This window comes from Halichoerus grypus, chromosome 3 (assembly GCF_964656455.1).
Source record: "Halichoerus grypus chromosome 3, mHalGry1.hap1.1, whole genome shotgun sequence".
Lineage (NCBI taxonomy): Eukaryota > Metazoa > Chordata > Mammalia > Carnivora > Phocidae > Halichoerus > Halichoerus grypus.
The window spans coordinates 152,816,345-152,842,335 of record NC_135714.1 but is presented as its reverse complement, the minus strand read 5'-3'; the positions used below and the strand labels follow the sequence as shown (position 1 = coordinate 152,842,335).

At 52.9% G+C, this 25,991-nt stretch overlaps 1 protein-coding gene and 1 pseudogene across 1 annotated transcript in view; one reads left to right on the top strand and one right to left on the bottom strand.

Moving 5' to 3' along the window:
* XKR6 (XK related 6) overlaps positions 1-25,991 on the bottom strand; it is a 308,582-nt gene that overhangs the window by 34,186 nt on the left and 248,405 nt on the right. The gene's annotated exons all lie outside the window — the stretch shown is intronic.
* Positions 7,960-8,464, top strand: LOC118535791 (large ribosomal subunit protein eL31 pseudogene; annotated as a pseudogene).

Here is a 25,991-nt window from a genome sequence, read left to right as displayed (position 1 = left end):
TTCTTGCCTCAGGGGCATGTGCAGACGCAGTGTGATGGCAGAGCTACAACAGACCACACAACACGGCTCCTGCCCTCCCCGTGGGGCTCCTGGCGTCCCAGCTCCAGGAGCGCGTCTCGGTTGACAGCAGTAGCACTTACCCAGGACATACAGGACTGGACACAGAGACCACCACGTGAGGTGTCACCCACAGTCCCCTTTGTCATAAGCTGATGAACCTACCACCGGTCAGCAAATTGCCTCTTTCCCTAGCTGGCGGGGGCCCGACCCCCCCCCCCCAGTCTCTCCATCCAAGCAACTAGAAGGCAACCTTTTCCCTTCAGCCAGAGCAGCGATGCAATTGGTTCCTGGCAATGGGCTGTCCTCTCAGGCCCTGGACCATCATGCAATTGGCTCAGGACAAATGGGATGCCGAGGCTGAGGTCATGCGAGGACACAGCTCTGGGCCCAGCTGCCAAGCTGCCAGGAGGCCCACAGGGCTGGGCCACCAGACCAGGCTCCTCACACACCAAGGGAAGGGGCGGTAGAAGTTCAGTGGATCCTGGGGGGGAGGGGCAGACCTCAGTGGGGAAGAGCCCAAGGAGGGGGCCGTTCCTCTTTGCCTTCATGATACTGGGAGCCCCCCTCCCTGAGGCCCTGTCCTCCTTCTACCCTCTCCTGTGTCTGCCTCCCTGCCTACAGCCTCGCCCCACAGACTGGACAGCATCCTGCCTTTCTGGCCCTTCTCACCTCACTCCTCCCCCTAAACACCCCTCCACACACCCTTGCTCCCCCAAACACAGCCTCAGCCCTTCACTCCAAATGGCTGTTCATTGCTCCCGAAGTCCCAAACCGCAGAATGCCTGCAGGGTCCGTACTCAGAGGCAGGAAGAGAGGATAGTGTAATAACAACACAAGAGCTCAGAGTAGAAACCTTAACTACCCGCCAGGCCTGCGGCTTTACCTGCACCATTTCATCTAACCATCTCATCTAACCACCCCCCCACCCCCTTTCCCTCCCCACCAACTGCAGGAGGCAGGCACCATTATCCGCCTTCAGAGATGAGGAGGCTGAGTCAGGAACTTGCTGGTGCCACCTGGCCAGTGTTTGCTGACCCCACACGTGCCCCCAGAGCCCTGGAACCTTTCTTCGTGGCAATAACCACAGGGCTGCTGTGTAAGTGTGTGAGTGGTAGTTTAGACCAGTCACTCCCGTGGGACCCTAAGCCCAGGAGAGTAGGCACTGAGCCCAGCTTTGCACGCCTTGTACCCCCAGCCCCTGGCGCAGCCCCCAGCACACAGGAGCTGGCAGAACACTGCTGACTGAATGAGGTAGTAGGGCAGGGCCTGAATCCCCACCTCCGGAGCTCAGAGCCCCCCGTCTGGGTGGCCATGCAACCTGGTGGCTCCCGAGAGCCCCGAGGTGAGGAGGCTGGAGAGGCCGGGGGTCTGAGATGGCAAGGGGCCATCAGGGCCTTGGCTCACCAAGGAGGACTCCATCGGGGGTCCCATCAGGGCCTTGGCTCACCAAGGAGGATCCCAAAGCCCAGAGGTGGGTCTGGGCCAAGGCCATAGCAGCACTCAGGCCCCCAACAGCCTATCCAGGGCTGCCTCTGCCCCTGGCAACCAGGCCTACGGGGTACCCATGGCAGGGGCGACACACTGAGCCCTCCATGGCCAAGAAGTGTTCCAGCTCTTTCCAGAAAGACTCGGAAAGCTGACCTTGAACTCAAGACACACTTTTTCCCTGAAACTAACAATAATATAGTCATTCACTTGGAGAGCTCTTCAGTATTTTAAAAAAATGTCTTTATATTTTTGTTGCATTTAAATACAAGTGGCCACGCCTCCAGGACCACCGTGATGCACCTTGACTCTTACCAGGGTGGGTGCGGCGCACACTCTCTCACACACACACACAGGTATGCAACTGCATTCAGATACAGTCCACCCCCAAGAACCCACTCTGCACCAACACCACACACAGACACACACGCACACTGTACGCACAATGTCCCCACACTTTGTACAGAGACATCCCCGGTGTGTACACGCTAACTACAGATGACGTTCATATGCCCACACTACATCGATGCAGTGTGTCCCGCACAGCGCAGAGACAAGCACGTACAATGGGCCACATACATGTGCGTGCTACACACCTCTAAGCCCCGGCCGTATAGACACCCGTAGGGTCCACGCAGCATCCCTGTGTCCCAGCCGACCCTGGAGCGCAGAGGGGGTGGTCTCCCACCTGTGCTTCCCCCTCCGACCCTCCAGGGCCACCTGCTCCCGGCCATTCCCTGTCATCAGGGCCTCCTTGGGGAGGATGGGCAGACACGGAAGACAGAGGAAAAGCCGAACCCACATCCAGCCGCTGAGCCGTCTTCGGTAGCCGTGAGCCCTCTCAGAGAACAGGGGCGCTGCAGTACTAGGCGGGTGACAGGTGAGAGGGTTCAGGGGTTTCCAGATCTGATGACACACCACCCCCAAGATCAAGGACAAAGCTGGCCTGGCTGCCACCAAAGCACCCAAGGGCTCACTGCTCTCTGAATTTGCAAAGCACCCCCTCAACCCTGTTCACACGTATTCCGCTCTGCCCCACCTACACCTGGCTTACTTGGGAATCCTGACTTGTCGCAGAAGCAGTCCACGGGCCGGGGGCTGCCCTGCCACCCTCAGCCCTGTGTTCTTGTCTGGGCCATCCTTCTCGGGGTGAAAGCACGGCCTCTCTGGCGTCCTTTCCATTTCTGACCAATCCCAGGGCTGGAAGGATCCGGGGCCAGGGGCCGTGCAGTGGCTGTAGGAGAGAGTGGCCCAAAAGATGGGTGGGGGAAGGAGGTTTCATGGGGCTCGTGTGGAAACCTCACCAGTGTGGGGTTGTCGCCTGCTGCGAATTGCTGAGCCGGGTCACCAGGGCCACTCAGGAAGGTGTCGACGGGGGGCTCCAAGGCTGCTGGGGCATAGAAGCCGTGCTCCTACCTGCATGCCTTTGACTCTGTGCCCAGTAGGAAGTCCTGAGGCTGTTCCCTGCGGGCCTGGAGTGGGAGCAGGCAGCAGAACAGAGCAAAAGTCCTTCCAGTCCTTCCAGATCATTCACAGAACTTGGGGGGCGGTCAGCACCCGAGTCGTCACAGACAGGGTCAGGGAACAGCCTGCAAGGCTCTACCAGGTTACTATTATCACCATTCCCATTTTACAGAGGAGGACATGGAAGCTGACCTAGATTTGGTCACCTGGGTGGCTCCCCCTTGGCTCTGCATCCAAGGATTACGTTTCCTGCCACCCCGACCTCTCTGCCGCACCTGCTCCCTGCCCCCCAGCCGCACCTAATGGCTCTCCATCTCCAGACCCTCCTGTGTGCCCACCTCTATGTCTTTGTTAATGCTGTCCCCACTTGCTGTCCCCAACAGGTGTGGCTCCCTGTTCCTTCCCACGGAGTCCACAGCCCACAGGTAGGAGCAGGGCCCCACCTCCACGTGCCTTATTCCACGTCAGGGTCAAATGATTTTCCTCCCCATCCTCCCCTTGTACTGAGTCCCCATTACAGTAATAGCTCCCATTTATTGGGTTCCCCAGGAAGCCAGGCACAATGTAAGCACTCTACACATATTAAGTCATTTGACAAAAAACTTGAAAACCGTCTACAGTGAAGAAATGGAAGCAAGAGAAAGCTCAAGGACATAGCGCCTGGGATTCACACCAGGTAGCCGGGGTCCAGACAGGCTGCTTCTAAGCCCGTACACTATATTCTCCTATTCGTTATCTTTCTCTCATTCCCCCTCCCGCCCCATCTCATTTACTCCTTTCAACCACCCCATGTGTTGGATAACCTATTAGCCCCATTTTACAGATCAGGAAACTGAGGCTTAGAGGGATTAAACAGTATGTCCAAATTAGAAAGCCAAATTTAAGCCTCTGTTTCAGAGGTGGCTCTGTCACCTGCCTGTTTTGCGTTCCTCGAGGCCTCTCTCCTGCACTACCATAGCTCTGCTTGCAGCCCACGCTGTGGCGAAGTCACTTACATAGAGAGATGCCTCCCAGCTCGATTTTAACCCCCAGGACAGGTATCTGTGCACCCAGTGGCCCCGGCCCACCACGGCGACATCCAATCAGGGGTGCTAAGGTGGATACAGCCCCTGCGCTGATGGAAGACTGGTCTCACTTGGCCAAGAGATGCCTGCAACCCCAGCTTCGAATACATGGAATGCACACTCCCCAACATCGATGGCCAGAATGGTGCCAGGAGCTCAATGAAAAGGCAGGAAAGACTTGGGCTGTACACAAGAGAAAACTTACCAACCGGCCTGGCAGGATAATGCTACAATGAAACAGGTTTCCTGCCCCTCTCCGGACAGTTCAGGAAGACAAAAGCAAATCAGCTGGGGCTGTGAGATGTCAGACACTCCCAGCTCACGAGGACAGCAACTGCACCTGCCCGCGGCGCTCTCGGTCCTAGCACTTTATTACAGGCACAGCTCTGTGCACCCAACACACACACGAGCATATACGCATGTGTCCACGCACAAGTCCACCTGTGGACTCCCTCAAAACCACTCGAAATGCCAGGTTCAGTCGGCTCAAGGGGTCTTTAAGCCTGGCACAGGGGAATGTGTGTGCCCACGCAGCCCCAGCTATGGGCCACGGGCTCTGAGTACGAGCACAGACTCTAGAACCTTCCCCTTCCTAGCTGGTCCTGGAAGCTCCTACTCCCCCCCACCACCCACCCAACACACACACACACACACACACACACACACACACACACACTCCAGCTGAAATGCCTTCTGTGTGGAGGAAAGGTGGAAGGGCTAGTTGTCAGCTCACCCCTGGGAACAGCGCATCAAATCCGAGCTATTTTTAGCCTTTCTCTTCAGTGTCCCTGACAGCAGCTGAGCAATGGTGGCGGGCTCAGGGCATACATCTGGGAAAGCAGGCATGAAATAGCATTTCTTTGCAAGGGCCCAGGAGAAATAGCAGGGGAAAAGCAGCATACAGCTTCAGGGAAGGCAGGTGGCTTCAGTGGGTGTCATCCATTAGTCTTCTGCATGGGTCTTGGTGGAAGGGTGGCCTAAGCACCCTTCAACATCCCCGGGCTCAGAAGAGCATAGTGTGGGCGGAAACTGCCCCAGTCTCCCCTGCCTCATTTCCCCACCAGGGCTACTTCTCTGAGACTTGGCAAGAAACTTGATTACAAATATTGAAACACTTTGAAAACCTACATATTGGAGAAATGCTTCTTGTTCCCCATTATAAGCACCCAGAAGGCCAGAGACCGAGGTTTAGGGTGTCAGTTTATCTTTGTGTATCATATGCATGGTACATTGCTGGACCCTTGGTAGGCATTCCGTGTTTATGTCATGGAAGAATGAACCGATCAGGCAGCCTGTTAATAAAATCCTTGAGCTCTAGGAAGTTCATACATTTATATTCTAAGTGCCCAGGGCAGGTGTAAGGAAAGCCTCCCTATATCCAGGCTCGGGGTTGCTCCGAGACCTAGAGTGCGGCGCATCTCGGAGGGACTCCTCCCCGCCCTTTTTCCCTCCTTCTCTTGTCCTCAGGCCTCGCTCTGGCCCAGCCCATGTCCCCAGTCCTGAATGATTATGTGAGTGCATTTGATGCTTCGCTCTGGCTGGCACGTGCTCTTTCCAATCAGGCGAGCAAGCCCATCCGGTCGCTAGCGCCGCCTTGTGCTTTTCTGCTTGGGAGTGGAGCCACGGCCGTAGCCACAACGGGAGAGGCCACTTTGCTGTTCCCCAAATTAGAATGAAGACCCCTGACGACAGGACCCTCACAGTATTGCTCCGCCCGCACGCCAGTCAAAGGGTATTGCCAGGATCCTCTGGAGCCCACGCACACACAGGCTGCCCCAGTGGAATGGGGGTGATCAGCTCCGCCTAAATGAGGGAAATCCTCCATGGCTGTAGAAGTGCCTCACAACTTCAAGAGGGGCCCATGGATCCAGAAAGTCAAGTCACCTGCACTCTGCCAGGGGCTTTGGATCATGTGATAAACATAGAAACATGCCCCCACCCCCCACCGGTGCAGTGGCCCCAGGGAGCCCTAGGCGCGTGTGGCAGGAGGACATGCCTGTGCCTTTGTCATAAGCCTCAGGCGCAGGGTGTGGCTAAAACACTCCAGCGTCCCCTCGCTAGCCCACAGTGGATCTGTGGAGAATGAATGTGAACCATTCGAGGAGGCCTTTGGCTTACCCATATTCCCTCTTTGGGATCATGTACCCCAGTGGCTTACCCTCCCATGGTACCCTTTCATTGGCCCTAGCTTTTCCCTTTCAGACTCTCACGAGCAGCAATCCAGACCCTTCCCAGCTGTATTCAGGCATTCAACAGACATCATCGAGTTCTGCTGCACATCAGGTGCTGTGCTAGGTACGGGGGACCCAGCCTCGTCCCTGCCATTCTCCCTTTGCATGGAGCCTCCCCATCGCACCGCTCTGTGGGTCCCGATGGAAGATGCAGTCACTGTCCCGGTGGTGTGAGAGTTTAAACTCTGGCTCTGGGAACCACCCTCCAGCTGTGAACACTGCCGTGGTGAGTGAGGAGCAGACTGAGGACGACTTGTGTGACAGACTCACTGATGGACTTGACCCTGGCATCAAGGTTTTCCTGCCATGTCCTGCTGCCGCCCTGTCCTGGCTGTGTGGCCTTGGGAACATTCTTACCCTCTGTGTTTCCTTCTCAGTGAATGAGCTCACAGGCCCTGGCACTACATTGACCCTGCAGACCTTGTAGGGTCTGGTCTGCTACTCAGAGATCTTTACAGATCCGTGGTCACCCTGTAGGACTTGGGCCTTCTCCTCCCAGAGCATCCCCATCTACCCACCCCAAGGCTGCTGTCCTGCCTGGGAGAGGCTCAGCATCTCCCAGGGGTGCAGCCCCTGCTCCTCCAAGTCCTCTTCTGTATCCCAGCCTGTCTCCAGCCTAGGAAGCCGGACAACGTCCTGTGCGCTGTTTCCTGGGGCCACCCAGGGAAGTAAGCTAAAAATAGAAATAGACGGTGGCATTCAGTGGAGGTTGCACTGAACCAGCCAGAGAGGACAGCACACACTGCCAGGTGATGCCAAGCTAAGGCCCACTCGCCAATGTCCTGGGTGGCCCGGCCTTCCCGGGAGGCCCCCCAAAGTCAGGCACAAGAGAGGGTGGCAAAGGCTGGGGCGTTCCCCTGCAGCCAGGCCAGAATTCTGCTGCGTAAGCCTCACACGCAGGCTGCTCACTCCCTGACAGTGTCCCCGTTCTCGGCTGGGACACCCGGGAGTGCAGGAAGAGTTCTGGCTCAGAGTCAGGGAGCCCGGGCCCCAGGGCTGCCTCTGCAGTTGACCAGCTTTAGGGCCTGGGACTCCTCGCCCCCTCTGCCTGACCCCAGACCCCCATCTGTAAAGTAAGGTGAGGGATGAGAATTTCCCAGTCCCTCCCAAATGTCCAGTTCTAAGAGGCAGCCAGGCAGACCCTCTATAACTGCTCCATAACCCCCAGGGAGAAGGGCCCATCTTGGTGACCTGGCTCCGGCCTGCCTTCCCCCTTTCTTGGCAGTAGTGCCACGGAAGAGGTCACAAGAGGTGGGGCAACACCTCAGCCATATGGGCTGGGCTGAGAGCTGGCTCTGACCATGACGCTCACCAGCTCCACCCCGGCTGGAGGCCAGCATGGGAGGCAGTCTAGCCTTGGGCTTAGATCACCTGCCAGGCTGGAGATGCCTCATCTCCTGGGGCTCCCAAGGCCAGGAGGCTGCACGAGCCCCTTCTAGGAGCCTGGCAGAGCTGAGAGCACCACCCTATGCCAGGAGTCCTTGGCAGGGCAGAGCGAGTCTGCACCAGGGATCACGGGTGCGGGTCTTTCTGTCATTCCCACTGACCAGCCCAGAGATGGCTAGAAGCACACCAACATCACGAGAATTGATCTCTACATCCATAAAATGGGGATAAGAATCTCTTGTGGAGCTTTCCAACCAGGGCCCGGCAGAATGGCTCCCACAAAGAAGGGTGGCAAGAAGAAGAAGGGCCATTCTGCCATCAACAAGGTAGTGACCAGAGAATACACCATCAACATTCACAAGCGCATCCATGGAGTGGGTTTCAAGAAGCGTGCCCCTCGGGCACTCAAAGAGATCCGGAAATTTGCCAAGAAGGAGACGGGAACTCCAGATGTGCGCATTGACACCAGACTCAACAAAGCTGTCTGGGCCAAAGGAATGAGGAATGTTCCATACCGTATCCGTGTGCGGTTGTCCAGAAAACGTAATGAGGATGAAGATTCACCAAACAAGCTCTACACACTGGTTACCTATGTACCTGTCACCACTTTCAAAAATCTACAGACAGTTAATGTGGATGAGAACTAATCGCTGATTGTCAAATAAAGGTATAAAACTGCAAAAAAAAAAAAAAAAAAAAGAATCTCTTGTGAATTCTCTTTTAACTTCCTGCAGGTGCAAGTGAAGAAAATAATGTGTCCGTACAACAGTCTTCATCTAACACATTCCAAGAACAGAAACAGCCTTGTCTCCTCCCTCAGACGGAGAACACTTAATAATTCATTCATTCATACCTCAGCACATTCTGAACAGAATTTGAGATGGCAGCAGCATATGATATAGTTGACCATCACCACAGACCCTTCACTCACTCACTCGCCATCCTATCCCTCTCCCAAGATCGCCTGTGAGTAATTGTTGAACATTTTCTGTGAGGCAGGCAGTTTGCCTGAAGTCTCTCATGTGCCATCTTAATTAACCCTCATGGCTGTCCCATCAGGCAGGTATTATTTCCATGCCTTTTTGCACAGGAGCAACCTGAGATGATCTGTGACTTGCCCAAGGTCACAGCACAAGGATGGGGGAGCTGGGACTCACATCCAGGGCTGACTGTGAGCCCCAGAACCTCAGCAGCATGTTCTAAGGTCCCTCTGTGAAGGTGTTTGCAAAACTGCCAAGTGCTGCTCAGTTGGGGTCATTCATCCATCAGTTTCCCCAGGAGAAGCTCTCCTGGGCCAGTCCCTGGACCAACATGGCATCCCAGCCCCATCCCCATCCTGTCCTTGGAAATCACGTTCCAGGAGCAGGCAGACCAAAAACAGAGGAACAAATAAGTAACATCATTCCCCAGGGTGGTAAGTGCTGCAGAAGAAATAAAGCAGTTAAAGGGATGGAGATGGAGGAGCGCGTATTCGCGCGAGTGTGTGTGTGCTCGCACACGCACGCAGCAAGGGAGGCCTTTGCGGACATGACAGGGGGACCGTGGGCCCGAGTGGGGTGAGGAGCTGAGCCATGCAGAAGGAGCACCCAGGTGGCAGCTCAGAGAGGGGAATGGCTAGAGGAGGAGCAGCAAGGACACCATGTCCCCATGTCTCTCTGCAACCTTACATAGTCCTTCTACCTCTCAGGACCCTAGAGTCCTCACCTGTAAAATGAGAAGGCTGGTCTGGACAATCTTTACTGCCCTCATCTCCTTCCATGCCATCAGTGGGCATTTGGGACCAGAACCTGATCTTCTCCTGGGGGTGAGGGGCACACCTGGGGATATGTGGCCTAGCCTGGGGAGCTAGCAGCCCATCTTGTGTCCCTTACTCAGGCAATCTCTCTGGGAAGGGGTGCGGCCAGCAGAGTGGTGCTGTCAAGCATCTCCTGGGCAGAGGACCCCAATAGGGACAGGTGTTAGGGGGCCCAGGGAACCTCCATGGCCAGCCCCAGCTTGAGCCAGCATGAAACGGGCCCACATGTGGCTGGTGGCCTCCGTGGAGGAGGGGATGGGAGGGATGCAGTTTCCTCCTTACCAGGCTTGAGATGGACATGGGGATCCTGAGCCTGGGGAGGGGGCCAAAGCAAGGAGTCAGCATCTGGTCCCCATGACTGGATGAGACTGGGCCAGAGGCATGACAGGTGGACCAAGAGTCAAGCACAAGTCCCTGGACTTCCTTCAGTGGGCTGGGAGAGCATGGGATCAGCTTCGGTGTGATTCTGAGCCAGGCTAGGTGGCTGGGAGGAAGAGCCAGCTATAGAGATGTTTCTTCCTTCCCCTAAGCACAGCACAGGGTCTGCAGAATGGCCTCCCGTAGCGTCCCTGCACCCTCATGCCTAAGTCCCACCTGCCTCCAGGTCAGGCCATTACTGCTCCCTAATGGCAGAACATTTTCATCACCCCTGAACCCACTATCAGTCATTCCCTACCCCTCTCACCACAGCCCCTGGCGAGTACTACTCTGTTTTCTGTCTCTATGGGTTGCTATCCTGGGCATTTCATAGAAATGGAATCAAGCAATATGTGGTCTTTTGTGTCTGACTTCTTACACTTCGCATAGCACTTTCAAGGTTCCTCTGTGTTGGGGCACATGTCCATACTTCTTTCCTTTCTGTTGCCAAATAATATTCCATTGGATGGATACACTACCTTTTTTTCTCTATTCATAAGTTCATGAACATTTGGGTGGTTTCCTCCTTTTGGATACTATGAACAATGCTGCTGTGAACATTCATGTACAAGTTTTTGTGTGGATGTGTGGTTTCTAAGTTCTCAGCTATATACCTAGGAATGGAATCATCAGGTCATATAGTAACCCTAGTGTAACTTTTTGAGGCACTTCCAGGCTATTTTCCAGAGGGGTTACACCATTTTGTATTCCCACCAACAATGTATGAAGGTTCTAATTTCTCCACATCCTTTCCAACACTTGCCATCATCTGTCTTTTTTATTTTAGCCATCTTGTGGGTATCAAGTGACATCTCATTGTAATTTTCATTTGCATTTCCCTGATGACTAATGATGTTGAACATCTTGTCATGTACTTATTGGCCATTTGTATGTCTTCTTTGGAATGATGGCTATTCAAAACTTTGTCCTTTTATAAATTGGCTTGTCTCTTTATTATTGATTTGTAAGAGCTCTTTATATATTCTAGAAACCAGTCCCTTATTAGATATATGATTTGTGAATATTTCTCCCATTCAATAGCCTGTCTCTTCACTTTCTTGATGTTTTTTGAAGCACAAAAGTTTTTAATTTTGGTAAGGTCTAACTTGTCAATTTTTTTCTTTTGTTGCTTGTGGTTTGGATGTCATATCTAAGAATGCTTTGCCTAACCCGAGGTCATAAAGATTTACTCCTATCTTTTCTTCTAAGAGTTTTATAGTTTTAGCTCTTACATTTAGGTCTATGATCCATGTTAGATGGTTTTTATGTGAGATGCAAGGTAAGAGCCCAACTTCATTTTTTTGCATGTAGATGGTCATTTGTCCCAGCATCCTTTGCTCAAAAGACTATCCTTTCCCCCATTGAATTGTCCCAGCACCCTCGACAAATATCAATTGTCCATAAATCTAAGGGTTGTTTCTGGAAAATTCTGTTCCATTGACCAACACGTCTATCTTCATGATAGCACCATACTGTCTCGTTTACAACAGCTTATAGTAAGGTTGGAAAACAAAGTATAATTGCTCCAGTTTTGTGATTCTTTTTCGGGACTGCCTCTCTCTCTTTCTCTCTCTCTCCCCCCCTCTTTCCCTCCCTCCCTCTCTCCCTCCATCTCTTTCTCTCTGCCTTCTAACATGTTTGGAGTGCAGACCAATGTCAAATACAAGCCTAAGTATGTCATGTGTATTAACTCATTAACATGACCTGTGAGGTAGGTTCCATCATGGTCCCATTTTGCAGATGAAGAAACTGATGCACCAGGAAGTCAAGTAACTTGCCTAAGGCCACACATGTGGTTGGTGGCAGTGTTGGGAGGTGAACCATGTGGCTCTGTTTCTCTGACAGACACCCAGGGAGATGTCAGGGACATGGGAGTGAACCAGGCTGGGCTTTTATAAAGAAACAAGTGGGGTGTAGAGAGGCTTGTCTAAGGTTCACTGTGACAGAGGTGGGATGAGACACAGATCTGCAGATCTTGGTCTCTTCTGCCCACACTGGCCACTTCCCGCTTCCATGTAGCCTTGCATGTTCATTCCAATGTGAACTTGCCTTGTCAAAATGGTGGGAGGGACAAGGAGGCCATGCGGTGATTCCTTTGGCTCCTGGGCAAGGGGGTGGGGGCCATGATGCTGGACCAGGCTCTACACAGACCCATGGTCCTCCTCACAGGGAAAGGGGCCACAACCCACTCCCCAGGGAGCAGGGCCAGGACAAGGACTGCATGGGGTCACTCTTCCCACCATACTGTATCACACATCACTTTCTGTCTAGTGGCATCCCTAGAGTTTGTCTCTTTCCCCAAAATGTAAGTTCCAGGAGGTTAGTGGCCCCATTTCCCATCCTTGTGACCATGTGGCAGCCGGCCAGACCCCGGCAGACACAGAGCAGGCCTTGGCTGATGCTGGCTGAATGGGATGACTGAGTCATTTCTGCAGCTTCCCTCATTTGGGGTCTAGTCCCCCAGCTGTTAGTCAGCAGCTTTCATTGGATTAACACTGCACGGACCTCCCCGGTGCTGGATGCAGCCACCTCCTAGCTGCCGTCACCCCTGCAGAGGGTCCCACTGGGCAGAGCCTGGCATGGAGGCCACATCTGTCTGTGAACCACAGGCCCACTAGCCCAGCAAGAAGGTCAGAGCTGGGATGGCTGAGACTTCCCCTGCTCCAGGCAGGAAGTGGGGTTGCTGACTCAAGAGCCACCTGCCTCTGCACTCCCTCCTGTCTGTCCCAAGACATCCCTCTTAACACATCTTAAGCCAAACCATTCCTCACTCCTGTTTTCATGCTCTAAGGAATCCTGAAATGCCCTTTCCCTTTCAACTGATTAACCCCTCACTCTTCAAGACCGAGCCCAAACATTGCCTCTTGGAATTCACTCCTTCCCCCATCTCCATTCCCCCGGGAAAAGTGCCCCCTCTGTTCCACTTCTCCCCCAGCACCTGTCACTATAGCACCCAGTGCACACTGTAAGATAGTCTTAGTTTTGTGGTTGGTGTTTGTTTTTCCTTTTGTCTCCTTTATAAGATCATGAGCTCCTCGAGCAGGACTTGTCCACATAAGGCCGGGCTCATGGCCAGGCTCAGCTACTTTCTGAGACTGACGGAAGGAAGGAACGAAGGAAGGAAGGATGGAAGGGAGGGAAGAAGGAAGGATGGAAGGAAGGAAGGAAGGATGGAAGGGAGGGAAGAAGGATGGATGGAAGGGGGGGAATGAGGGATGGGTGGAGGAAGGAGTGAGTAGACTAAATCAGTGGATGAATGAGACTGCAGGTTGTCCCAAGGAAAGCACTGGAAAAGTCACTCAATGATCAAGCTAGTCTTCAGATAGCTTTCAGTGAATTAGTGCTGCCCAGACAGCCCAGCTGACAGCTTAGCAAGGCTCCTCCTACCCCTGCAGGAGCCCCCAGGGGCTGGCTGGGAACCCACCTCCCCATCCTGGGCTCCTCCCTCTTGCCACATAGTTAGGACTCCCATGCCCCTCAAATCCTTCCTGTCACCGAGGAGAAAAATTGTTCAGGCTAATTCACATGGAGATGATAATGGCTTAAGGTATTATCCTTCCAAACAGAGGAGATAAATGCTCGGAATAAAAGGAATGATTGTTCCTGGAAGCCATGTTTCAGACAATACAATGACTCCCATTGCAGAGAGGACCCCACTCTCCTTTCTTCTAGAGGAAAGACTGGCTTTGCTTACTCTCACAGGCCTCTTTTCTGTAGAGAAGTCTGTCTGACCAGCCACAGAAATCCACCCTTGGACCAAAAGGCATACCTCTCCACAAACCAGGCAGAGCAACCAATGTATGCAACTCAGTGCGCTTCCCCATCTACTATTTCTCTTGAGTCTGTGATGTAGATGAAATAGGTATTATTATTCCCCTTTTATAGATGAGGAAACTGAGGGCTGTAAGGGTGTGATTCAGTGAATTTCAGCCACAGGGACATTTAAGGTCATGCACTGCTGGCCAGGCTTGTCTTCTTGGGATCTCCAAAACCACCCTCCACAGCCATGGAGGTCTGCTTGCTCTCCCTAGCTTCATTCATCACGGGCACCCTGGAATATGAAGTCATCCTGTTTACAGGGAAGTCACTCCCAGAAATGGCTACCCAGGAGTCCACTATAGGCCGAATTATGTTCCCCCCAAATTCATATGTCGAAGTTACGACACCTCAGACTGACTGAATTTGGAAGCAGAATCTTTAAAAAGGTAATTGAGATAAATGAGGTCACTGGGGTCGTCCTGATCCAATATGACTAGTGTCCTCATAAGAAGAGGAGGGTAAGACAGACACAGACTAAGGGATGGCCAGAAGAAGACACACTGAATTATGCCCCCTCCCACCAAATTCATATGTGAAGCCCTAGCCCCACTGTGACTGATTTGGAGGTAGGGTCTTTAAGGAGGTAATTAAGGTTGAGATCATAAGAGTGAGGCCCTGATCCAATAGGATCAGTTTCCTTACAAGAAGAGAGACGCCAGAGATCTCTCTCCCTCCATGCACACACAGGAGGGAAGGCCATGTGAGGACTCAGGGAGAAGGTGGCCATCTTCAAGCCAGGAAGAGAGGCCCCACCAGAAACCCACCCTGCCTACACCTTGGTCTCAGACTTTCAGCCTTCATAACCGTGAGAAAATGAGTTTGAGCCCCCCAGGCTGGGGTGCTTAGTTATAGAAGTCATCACAAACTAACAGAATCCTAGGATCATCCATGTAGAAAGGGAGTCCCCATTTATTCATTCAGGAAACAGGTACCACCTGAGTGCCAGGCCTGGTGGCCATCTGGCAAGGGGGTGGGGTGGGGCACAGAGTGTGGGCCAAGGGGTTCTGAACCCAGAAGTTCAAGTCCAATCCCTTTCCTGCTGTCAGTCATACCTTCCACATAAGCCAAATGAGGTAACACATTGCAAAGGTAACAGAAAGTTAGAGGTAGAATAGGCAGGAATCTGACCCCTTCCTTTACGGATGAAGAGGCTCCAAGAGAGATGTGCCTCACTGGGATTTATTCCCAGGTCTCCCGGCTCCTGGCCTGTGTTTGTTCTGCCATGTCCTGCATTCCCTTGTGGGTCCTCTTCTACGGCTAGCTGTTGCCAGTGGGAAGGTTGCAGAAAGGAAAGCAGGGGCCACTTGGTTAATCACAAGTTGTGAATCTGCTGAACATCCCCCTGTGGCCCGAGGACTAGATTACCTTCTGCATCTCAGTGGTCACTTCCTTGGTTTTGTTTCCCTCTGTTTTCAGCCCAGCCTGAGATGCGCCAGCAGGTGGACAGTGGGGGCGGATGCTAGTGGTTCACCACGTCTCTAGCCCTGCCTTGGGCCTATCTTCTTGGTCCTGGGGCACCAGTTCTAGCCTTCCTACAAAGCGGGGACCGAGGCCTGCCCCACACTCTGAGGAGAAGTTCCCCAAGGAAGCAAAGAGCTCACGTGAGGTGGGAGAGGGTGACACCCTGGCCAATTGCCAGCAGGGAGGGACACTCAGGCACAATGGGAGCCCAGCAAGCTCTAGGGAATCAAAAGTCTGCACCCATGAAGGGCGTTCCATGAGAAATTCAGCAGTGCCAAAGAAAGGGGAAGGTCAAGCCAATGACTTCACAGAAGCCACAGCCAATAAGCAGAGCAAAATGGCTGGCTGCCTCCTCTGCCCCTCCCACCCCACCCTCCATCCTAGCGGCCATGGGGAAGAGACTGGACTAGAATTTGGTATTAAATTGCCTTCAGCTTCTCAGATACCGGTGAGGCCTCTCTCACATCTGCATCCCCATCAGAAGGAAGAAGCTCGTTCTCTCCTTATAGGTCTTTCCACACAGCTGGGCACCTCATGTCTGGAGGGAGCTTTGAGAAGCAGACCTGAGGTCCACTGAGTGCCCCCTGTTCCACTTACTCCCCTTCACGGTGACAGGCTCCCAGTGATGGGGAGATTAAGTGTCAACGTCTGGCAGCCTCCCAGGAGACAGACAGGCAGACCATGGGATACTGATGCCACAGTCACAGGAAGAAGAAATGAGAGGGCGTACAGGACAGATGGAGACCTCACCTGCCAAGAGTCACTGACCCCCTGCTCTGATGCCCGATCTCACTCGTACAGTGTGTTCTCATGCCTCCCTGGCCATCCAGTCCTGCCAACAGGGACCTTCACCTCATCCCAGGGCGGGCCTCTCCTTCGCTCCCCAGAGCCAGCCAAACTGGGGACTGGGGAAATCCTTGTGGACGAACATTGGCTTTTTTTTAATGCAGGAACTTGAACTACACCAAATTAAGAGCTAACAAGTATACCTAATCTTGGAATCACCACAATATTGTTATTCTTTTTTGTTAAACTGATATTTTAACTCGTAAAAAAAACTAGTGAATGATAGTTAGATTTGTAATTAATCACTGACATTTTCTAAATATACTAAACCAAAACAAAAAGAAGAAATGCACAGTGATTTGGAAAGTGTGTTGGTCCAATGATGTGCTGTGTGACCTTGGGTAAGTCACTTGCCCTTTCTGGTCCTCAGTTTCCCTCGTTTATTTCAGGCTAGAAGATCTCAATGTCTCTTCTTGCTGTTTATCTATTCCCTGAATCTCAAAACAGTCTCCAAATGGACTCTGCACAGCCTTCCATGAGGTTCAACTCTCTGTCTGGATGATAACCAAGACAAGTCATCTGGAAAAGGAATGTTCTATATGTGCCATCTGTGAGGAGCCTGGGAAACAGAGGACCGAACCCTAGGACTCGGGGAGCCTGCTGACTCTTTGGAGCCGGCACTAATGTAATTATGTGATTAGGACGTTCATCTTGGTTTTCACTGTGCTTCATTTGGTTAAATCAAAAGTGACAATGAGCTGCCTGGTGGGTGAAGCCATTCTCCCAGGAGGGCCCATTTATTCTGGGCAGGGGTCATCCTGAGATCTGAGTATCCACTAGCAAGGCGGGCCGTGTAGGAGGATTTGTCACATGGGAAGGAGTGTGCCTGCTTCTGTCAGGGTAGAAGTCATAGAAGCTGGGGGTGGAAAGGCCTGGGCCACCACCCAAGCCAACCTCCTTTCCCAGTTGGAGAAGCAGGCCCGGGTCGCTAGCTGACAAAGGTGTTGTCCATTTGCACCAGCGATTTCTCATCTTGGAACAGAGTGACTCACTCCTTCTCTATCCTGCAGGGGAATGAGGAGCTCAGCTGAGAAAGTAACACTGAGAGTCGGAGAGCCTCCCGAGAGAGAAAGCAGAAGGAGGTGTTAGGGGGGATCATTTGTGTTCTGGTTATCTAGCTCTGAGGGCTCAGCAACGAGTCCTGAGAGCATCCCTGTTGGGGGATGGGTCTCTCCTTCTGTGCGAAAGCTACCTCTACGCTTCGATGAGAACATATCAAGCCTAAGAAGGGGGTCCAACCCTCCTGGAGACTGGAGGACATACCTGTCCAGGGCTCCTGCAGCCAGAAGTGGGGTGCTGACACCCTGAGTTCTGACCACCTCTCCTCAGTCATCCTGGGTGTCTGCTTTCATTGTAGCTCCCCGGACATGGGCTCATGCAGAGATAATGCTGGTTTGCGTGGTTTTCCCTGCTTTCCAGGTCGGCCAAAGGGCGTTTTCCAGTAATTCTCCTTTCCCTGCTCCCAAGTGAGCTCGGTGTGGAAACCACAGAAATGCAAGAGGGACGGGGCTCCCCCTGCTGCCAAATAGGAAGGGGTTACACTTGCTCTCTGAGGCCCCAGAGGGTGGGGGCAGATAGGAGCAACCGGTAGACGGTCTAGGGAAACTGGTTTTGCCCAGTGTACTAGTCAGCTCCAGCTGCTGTAACGAAATACAGTAGACCTGACAGCTCAAATCCCACAGTCCTAGAGGCTGGAAGTCCAAGATGAAGGCACTGGCAGATTCGGATCTGGGTGAGAGCCCACTTCCTGGCTTACAGATGGGGACCTTCTCGCTGTGTCCGCACAAGGTGGAGAGAGAGAGAGCGCTCTGGCCTCTTCTTCTTCTATAAGGACACAGTCTCATGATGGGGGCCCCACCCTCATGGCCTCATCTGATGCTAACTACCTCCTAAAGCCTCATCTCCAAATACCATTGCATGGGACTCCAAAACATGAATTTGGGGGAGTGGGGACACAAACATTCAGTCTATAACACTCTGTATTGGAAAAGACAGGAGGGAGAGGCCGAGGAATCAACCAGATATGCAGCTGGACGCTCCTTCAGGCCCTTTGCTCTGTGTTCCTATGGCTCTGGGAGGAATCCGGGAATGGGTGGGCAGTGGTTCTCAGTGTCCCTTCCAAACATGAGCTGCCATGATCAGGGAAGGACTAGAGGGAAGCCCTGAGGGGCACAGAGTGCGGAGTTTAAGGTGGCACTCACTCTCAGGTGCTTACCCTGTGCTTACCCAACGCTGAAAGTGACAGTCTCCTCGCATTTGTGCTCCAGCATCTTGCTTGACTCCCACTAGTCCTGGTCCTGTCTTCAGCCTGCCCCAGAGTCTGGACGGCCTCGGGAATGCACAGAGGTCTTTTCCTAGGCAGGTTGGTTCAGGTATAGGCTCCTTCAGGATGTCAAGGGAACCCTCGAGCCCATTAACCCATGAACACCAGGCAGTGTTCGAGGCATTAGCTTGATAGCCTCAGCCCCGGGGGGAAAGGAGGCATGAGTTCTCCTAAGGCAGGAGAGAACCTGGCTAAAGTGAGAGCTGAGGCTTTTGCTCTGATCAGGGAATAACCCTGTGTCTCCACTAGAGAGCAAGGAAATGAAAACTCATCACATTTCCACTGTGGGTGAGGTACTTGTGCATCGTTAACTTATTTGATCCCCAGCACAGTCCAGCAAGGGAGGCTTGTTCTCAACTTACAGATAAGGAAACAGGCTCAGAGATGTAAAAGGATTTGTCCGAGGACACAGAACCAGAACCCCAATCTGACACCAAGACCAGCTGCCTCAAGTTCCCAAGGCCCCAATTTTCATTTATTCTCTCACTGCCTCACCTACTCATCCATTCAGTCCCTCAAGAAATACTACTTAAGGGCCGGGGCACCGGGGTGGCTCAGTCGGTTAAGCATCTGACTCTCGGTTTCGGCTCAGGTCATGAGCTCATGGGTCACGGGATTGAGCTCTGCATCGGGTTCCCTGCTCAGTTTCAGATTCTCTCCCTCTGCCCCTACCCGCCCCTCAATAAATAAATAAATAAATCTTAAAAAAAAAAGAAATACTACTTAAGGGCCTATTGAGTGGCGGGAATTGTTCTAGGAGCTTGGGATACAGTTGGCTTTCTAGAGATGGGTAAGAGAGAAGCATGTAAGCTACCACACAACAGCACTATCAAGAAAGCAAAACCAGGGAGATGTGATAGGGAACGGTTGCACATGGCGGGTCAGGGAGGTCTCTCTGAGGAAGGGACATTTGTCCTGAGAACTGAATGACTAGGAGCCAGCCATGCAGAGATCTAGGGTGAGCACACTCAGGGCAGAGAGAAGGATGAGGGTCCGGGTGCTGGAGGGAAGGTCAGGAGGGCTGAGACACCGTGAGCAGGGGACCAGTGACATAACACAAGGTTCAAGAGAAAAGCAGAGGGGAGGTCATGAGCCCATATAAGGAGTTGGGTTTTTCCTACACGTGGAAGCCACTGATGAGACTGAAACAGTGAAGTGGCACGGTCTGATTTACCAATTAAGAAGATCATGCTGGCTTTCGTGTGCCATCAAGCAGGGAAGCTGGGAGGCCAAGGGGTAGCCAATTGGCTACTGGCAATATTCCAGACAAGGGAGGGTGGGGGCTTGGATGATGGTGGGAGCCTCGAGGTGGAGAGAAGTCGATGGTGCACAATGGCTTTTAGACAGGAAGCTGCATGACTTCGTCACTGACTAGCCGTGAGCTGGTGGCAGAAACAGGAATCGGGAAGGGGGCTCACTGTAAGCCAGAAGGCAGACACCGGCATGGCACTCAGAGCCAGACACAGTCAACATCTGATGAAGAATGGAAGGCAGGGATCCAAGAGAATTTCAAGATGTCCCTTCGGGCAGAATTTCATTCATGTGGACCCACTAATATGGAGGCCGTACCTGGCTTGAGCGTCCCAGCAGCATCGTCCTGGCAAAACTGTACTCGGGTCCCAGAGGGAGGCAACCAGCACCCAGAATGTCAGAAACCAGAAATGTGCACTCTGATTTGCTTCTTTTTACATTTTATTTTTATTTTATTTTATTTTATTTTATTTTATTTTATTTTAAAGATATATTTATTTATTTTTGAGAAAGAGAGAGAGAGAGAAAGCACACATGGGAAGGGCAGAGGGAGAGGGAGAGAGAATCTCAAGCAGACTCGGTGCTGAGCACAGAGCCCCATGTGGGGCTTGATCTCACAAGCCTGAGATCATGACCTGAGCCCAAACCAAGAGTCAAAGGCTTAACCGACTGAGCCACCCAGGCGCCCCTCTTTTTACCTTTTTTTTTTTTTTTAAGATTTTATTTATTTTGAGAGAGAGAACACAAGCAAGGGGGGGCAGAGGGAGAAACAGACTCCCAACCCAGCAGGGAGCCTGATGTGGGGCTCAATCCCAGGATCCCGAGATCATGACCTGAGCCAAAGGCAGATGCTTGACTGAGCCACCCAGGTGCCCCTCTTCTTACCTTTTGGTCATGGGGTATTGGTCACTTTGTTTCCCCACAACTCCACTGTAATCCTGCTGTTGTGTGGGGATCTCATGAGTCTGCTTGGAGTCTGGCTGTAGTGAACCCCAAGAGGGACGTCTCCTGGCTCTCCAAGAGACAGAAGGACTTGACTGCCTCCTTCCGGTGCTGTGGTCCAGGGAGAATTCTGTCTAAAGGGTGCAAGTGTATTTTTGTTTCTTTTTCATGTTTTGCATCTTTGGAACTTGAAAGGGGGATTGGGTTCAATGTCTCTTATCTCCTCTGCTCCATTTTTAGGTTGGTTCATCTGTTTTTGAAGCTACTGAGGATCTCAGTTTGGGCCCCTGTCAGAATTTCCATGTATCCACTTTTCTTTGACCCTGAGCATCCTCAGTAGCCCCCCCTACAACCACCCTGGGCCCCTGTAGTCTGAATACTCCATACAGCCAACGCTACTCTGCTCAGCCCCTCCAGCAGCCACCTGCTCACTCAGAGCCACAGCCCCCTCCCTGACTTTCCTCTCCCTCTCACTCACTTGGCTCCAGCCACACAGGTGGCCCTCGGCCATTTCAGACCTGCGCCTGCCTCAGGGTCTTTGCACGACCTGTTCTCTCTACCTGGAATGCTCTTTCCCCAGAGATGCACATGACTCTCCTCTTCAGTCTGTTTCTTGGCAAAGCCTTTCCTGGCTGCCCTGTTTATTTTATTTTATTTTATTTTTTTGAGATTTTATTTATTTGACAGAGAGAGAGGGAGAGAGAGAGAGAGAGAGCACAAGCAGGGGGAGCGGCAGACAGAGGGAGAGGGAGAGAAGCAGACTCCTTGCTGAGCAGGGAGCCCAACGCTGGGCTCAATCCACAGGACCCTGAGATCATGACCTGAGCCGAAGGCAGATGCTTAACCGACTGAGCCACCCAGGCGCCCCATGGCCACCCTGTTTAGAAGACCACCGTCCGCCCCCAACCCCTGCCGCTGAATGCTTCCCCTCCCCTTTTCTGCTTTAGTTTTCCCAAGCCACTTTTATTATTTCAACTATTTTATACTGTTTTCCTTTATTTTACACTGTTTCTTGCCAGTCTGCCCCCACTAGAATGATCATGTCCTGAGGGCAGGGATTTTTGCTCGGTGTGAATCCCCAGGGCCTAAGATAGAGTCCGGCACAATGCAGGCCCTTCATAAGCATTCGCTGAGCCAATGAATGAGGTGAGCAGAGCATAAATGTGGGGTCAGGCCCGGGTTCAAATCCCAGCTCAGAGCCGTGTGCCACTGGGCAAGTTAGTGAACCTCTGTCTAGACATTGGTTTCCATGTCTCTAAAATGGGTAGCATAACCCCCACCTCAGAAGGTGGGTGTGAAGAAAGCGACCGTCCAGCACAGTGAAGGGCACAGAATAAAGATTCAATAGAATAAAATCTTAAAGAAAGGCCGGGGGGGATGCCTGGGTGGCTCAGTCGGTTAAGCGTCTGCCTTCGGCTCAGGTCATGATCTCAGGGTCCTGGGATCGAGCCCCGCATCGGGCTCCCTGCTCAGTGGGAAGCCTGCTTCTCCCTTTCCTCCCAGCTCGTGCTTGCTTGTGCTCTCTGTCACTATCTCTGTCTCTCTCTCTCTCAAATAAATAAATAAAATCCTAAAAAAAAAAAAAAGGATTCAATAGATACTAGCATTCCGCCGTCTCCTGCACACCCCCAACCACAAATGTCAGTGGCTACAGAATTCATTGGTGGTGATGGAAGTGCTCAATGTGTCCAGACGGGTACCCTGTGTGGGGCATTGCCAGGCTTCCAGAGTCCTCAGACTGGAAGGTGCTCCGAGCCCTCAAGTACCACTTGGGGTCCTTCTCCTGGGAGTCCTGGGTTGCATTTACTCCCCCAACCTACTGCCCCAGGGCAGAGACTGCTTGCAGCCTTTATGTATCCCAGGGGCACCTTGCACGGAAAATCAGTTGTGGGAGAAATAAGTATAAACCCTGCACCCCCACACCCTCCTGGGGCTTCCAGGACACCAATCTTCTCAGCTCTGCTAGACTGAAGCACATTGAACACCTCAGAGCCTGTCTTGCCAACCCTGAGTCTTACTCAGGGCTGCAGCTCAGCCCTGGAGTTTCAAAACCACAGAAGGAGCAAGGGCTCCCAGTTGCAGGGCCGCAGATTCCCCACATGAGAACAACCGTGACACACACTTCTCCCCAAGTGCAGCCCAGTTCCCCGGGAACACACGGGGACACAGTCCCTGAGCACTTCCATCAGGAGAAACGACACCACCACTGCTGCAGGCATTCAGGCAACATTGTCTTGGTCTGGAACACAAGGGAAATCCCAGTAATTGCCCCAGAAGTCTCCCAGCAATCTGCTCCTGCCTGTCGCCATGACTTCCACTCACCAGGTGCTCCCTGCCCATCCTGGAGCCGGCCCCGGCCAGCGCAGAGGCCCATTACCTTCTCAGTTTCTCTAGCAACGGCAGCTTGGGACCCGTTTTGCTGCCAGCCCTGCTCCTGATGCCAAGGGCATGAGCCTGGGCTAACGTCAGCAGCAGTCTCTAAAAGCCCTTTTCCCTGCACGTGGCCCCCATGCACGGGACTGCATTCTGACTCACTTTCCCTGACCCGCACTCCAGGATCCTGCAACAGCTGCAGTCCACAATACCTTGCACATCTTTTTCCAACCCTTTTCCATCAGGGGCCAAACTGTTCTAGATCTCCTTCCCTCCCCTCTTCCTTGAAAGGGCTGGCCAAGAGCCGCCAGCTGGTGGGGACTACCCGATGGCCATGGCTGTGGGTGGGGCATATGCCCCTGATCAGCTCACTGTAGAGGGAACAGACATATAATGGAAGGCCAGGCTCCACTGGTCCCCTGAGGGCTCTGAGAGCCCACAGACAAACCCACATGCGGAATCGCCTGGAGGCACCTGTCCCTCTGCTTTGCTGTCGCCGGCTGCCACCTAGCACAATGCCTGGTGCGTGGAGAGCAGCTGGCTGCGAGAATGCAGGTGGGAGGAATACAAGAATATGGCAATGCTCTGGCTTTCTGGTCATTTTACACGGTAATCTCAGGCACTCAGGGGCTCTGGGGGAGCAGTTCCAGATTACTCTCTTTCCAGAAGGAAAATCAAGGCAGCCAACAGCTCACTTGAGACTCGGAGGGTGGGAGGGGTGGAGGGCTTGATGCCTGAAAGCACTCTCTTTTTCCAGCAAGCAGCTGGGTGTTGCCGGGGCAACAGACGGCTGTCTGACAGGATTTGGCAATTAACTCTTACTTCGCGCAAAACACGAAAGTGAGAAGGATTTAACAGATGTTCTTGCTTCCGACAGTTCGCGCAGCGGAGATGCTTGTGAGGCATCTGGTCTGGGCCGAGTAAAGGCACTTCCGACTTCCGCGTGGTACTGGCTCACGCCCAGCAGTTGCAGCCTGCCCGGTTCCCTGGGAACCAAAGAACGGTCTTCAACGTCCCAAATAATCAGTTTCCTCAAGGGCACCAAGCTCCCCCGCCAACCTGGGCTCAGGAGGCTGAGTTGGAATCTTTTTCAGCTGCAGTGATACCAAACGGTCTACAGTGGGGGCTCTCCAACTTCAGAGCGTGTCAGAATTACCCGGGGGGCGGGGTGGGGGGGAGGTATTTGTTTGCTAAAACACATATTGCCGGGCCCCACCCGCAGAGTTTCTGATTCGGCGTGTCTGGGGAGGGGCCCGAGAATTTGCATTTCTGACAAGTTCCCAAAGGATGCTGCTACTGCTGGTCCTGCACCACGCTTCGAGACCACGGGTCAATATAGCCTTGTCACCCGAAGCTTGGTGCTGTGCGGGCAGGTCAGCAGCACTCGGACATTTGTAGGAATGCACGTTCTCAGGCCCTGTGCTCCGATGGCCAGAATAGAATCTCTGGGGGCAGGGCCCAGGAATCTGCGTTTTAGCAAGGCCTCCAGGGGATGCTGCCGCACACTCACGTTTGAGGAGCACTGGGCCGAGGCAGCGGTGCTTGAACGCTTGCTGCCTATTAGAAAGACCTGAGGAACAGTTTGCGCGCTTAGCTGCCCTCTGATCTCTGCTGGTGGACGGCAGGCCTCCCTCCTGTCTGGAGCTCCCCAGGTAATGACAAGGCGCTGAAGCCTGAGAACCTCTGGTCCGGAGGCCCACTTGACAAGTGTGGTCTCACCCAGGAGTGGTTGGAAATGCAGAGGCTCAGGCTCCACATCTGCTGAACCAGAATTCCCATTTCCTGCGATCTCTCAGAGGTTGGTATGCACGATCGAGTTTAAGTTCCTTTGATCTAGAGACCCCTCCTGCCCTTACCGACTTAGTATGACCTACGAACAAGGCATTCATCCTCTTTGGACCTCAGTTTACTCATCTGTAAAATAGGTTACTACATAAACCAGGAACAGTGTACCACTGATATGGTGGTTGTGAGATCAAGGAGATAACACAAGAACTGTGTCCTCGTAAGTTGTGTAGGAAAACTTCCAGCCTCCCAGAGAGCCTGGAGTGCCAACTCTTCAGCCTTTCCTAATTGTCTGGCTCCCCTTTGGTCTAATGGTCCTTGGAGCTCAGCCAGGAGCCTCAGTGCCTTGGCCAACTTGGAGGTACCAAAACTAGGTGGCAAGTTCAGGCCAGAGCCAGGGTGGAGGAAAGGGAGCATGGGGTGCTGGCCTGAGGCCATGGGCTAAGGCCGAAGAGGGCCTGGCCCTGAACTGGGGATGGGGCTGTGACGACAGGAAGTGGGACAGATCCAGATGAGATAGGAGAGGCAGTGGGCTCTGAGTAGCAAGGAAGAAGGGCAGCACTGGTTCAGCACAAAGGAGCAAATGTGGGGTTTCAGCCCTGCCTTCCTTCTCCAAAAGGCTCCTATTCTGCTGGTTTAGGGCAAGGAATAAGGCTCTGGCTAGACAAGCACTGGAGATCAGAGACCTGGTCGTGAGTATGTCCAGACAGTGGACATCCCCTGCTCAGAGCAAGGACCCCCACCGCTGCCAACGAGAACAGAGATGGAGAACACCTGCACTTCAGACCTCCTCCGAGAGCCATCCTCTCGGGCATCGTGGGACAGGGGATGGGCAGGGTGGGTGGGCACCCCCGCAGCACCCTGCTGCTTCTCGGAGGCCCTTGGCCCAGTCCCTCTGTTGCTTCTTTTTGCATCCAGTTTTTGTTAACCTGGGATCCTAGTGCTCAAGAGGATGGGAGTCATTTCTCCCTTCCCAGCCTTGCAACCTGGTTTACCCTTGAGTTTGCTCCTTCTGGGGACTCCCTGATTCTCCTCCTTCCTCCTGACAGCCAAAGGGAAAAGTGCATTCACAGACTAGACACGACTTTCGCATTTAAAATTAAGCACAGAGAGCCTATCATTTAAATCAATAAGTAAAAATCAATCAATCAATAACAGAAACTACAGGTCTCCTTCCATTCCTGTGGCACTAGAATTTTCCATCTGGCCTGCAGATGCTCTCCATGTTGTGTGCCCCAGGGGGCTACAATCTGTCCATGGACTCCCTTGCCCTCTTCTGGGTGGGTTTA